Source organism: Eimeria necatrix, genomic scaffold, assembly GCF_000499385.1.
Source record: "Eimeria necatrix Houghton genomic scaffold, Enh_scaff1770, whole genome shotgun sequence".
In the NCBI taxonomy this organism is placed as follows: Eukaryota; Apicomplexa; class Conoidasida; order Eucoccidiorida; family Eimeriidae; genus Eimeria; species Eimeria necatrix.
The window spans coordinates 1-1469 of record NW_013655047.1 but is presented as its reverse complement, the minus strand read 5'-3'; positions in this window follow the sequence as shown (position 1 = coordinate 1469).

Sequence of the window (1469 nt, the reverse complement as noted above, 5' to 3'; positions counted from 1 at the left end):
AAAGGAATTAATTGGGGAATTCAGCGGAAAAAACGGCGCTGAACGCGCTTGCAGGGCACCTGCTGCAGCTGCTGCTGCTGCTGCTGCGGCGCAGCAAAAGCTGCTGCCCGGAGGGCAGCAGTTTACATGCAGCAGCAGCAGCAGCAGCAGCTGCTGCTGCTGCTGCTGCTGCTGCTGCTGCTGCTGAGGGGCCCCCCATTTGCTCGCGAAAAAGATCCCCGCAAGAAACGAATAAACAACAACAGCAACTTCGAAACCCTCGTGTTGCTGCGCAAGGGCTTCGCCGCCGGAGACGCAGGTCTAAACCCTAAACCCTAAACCCTAAACCCTAAACCCTAAACCCTAAACCCTAAACCCTAAATCCTAAACCCTAGATCTGAGGCGTAGGCCCGCGCAAACGCGGGCGCGACACTGCACCGGCGCCCCAAGGGAGCCGCAAACCCTAAACCCTAAACCCTAAACCCCAGTCCCTCGCCGCGGACAGGAATGAGGGATGCTCCAAACCCTAAACCCTAAACCCTAAACCCTAAACCCTAAACCCGCGCAAACGCCAGACACACAAACCCACTCTCAACAACCCCCCTGCGCTCTCGCTCGCGCTTGCGTCGTCAACCCCAAACCCTCTAAACGCTAAACCCTCGAAACCCTCGAAGCCCGCGAAACCCTAAACCCTCGAAACCCTAAACCCTAAACCCTAAACCCTAAACCCTAAACCCTAATCCCTTCTTGCTGCAGACCTGCAGCGTCGCCTTCACGAAGGGCAGGAAGAACGCGAACGGCAGCCACAGGTGGCTCAGCTCTGTGCCCAAATTCGCGAAGTCCTCCGCTGCGCCAAACCACAAATTAGGGTTTCCAGAGTTCCGGGTCCTTCCTTCGCTTTTCGGGGGTTTTCGCGGGTTTTCGGGGGTTTTCGGGGGTTTGTGGGGGTTTACTGGGGTTTATTGGGGTTTTCTGGGGTTTATTGGGGTTTATTAGGGTTTATTAGGGCTTGTTAGGGTTTGTTGGGGTTTATTGGGGTTTGCTAGGGTTTGTTTTTTAGGGTTTGTTTGTTAGGGTTTGTTAGTTAGGGTTTGTTTGTTAGGGTTTGTTTGTTAGGGTTTGTTGGAAGCGTTTACCTGGAGGAAGCTGTAAAGTTCTGTGCTGCACAACACTAAGCCTTCGAATTTAGGGTTTAGGGTTTAGGGTTTAGGGTTTAGGGTTTGGGGCGTTTTACAGACGGTTTGGGCCATTTGTTGGCAGTAAGCAGCGCCTGCTGCCACGAGGCCAAAGGCGTCCACCACGCAGCTGTCTTGCTGCAGACAAAGGGCTTAGGGTTTAGGGTTTAGGGTTTAGGGTTTAGGGTTTAGGGTTTAGGGTTTAGGGTTTGGGGCGTTTTACAGACGGTTTGGGCCATTTGTTGGCAGTAAGCTGCGCCTGCTGCCACGAGGCCAAAGGCGTCCACCACGCAGCTGTCTTGCTGCAGACAAAGG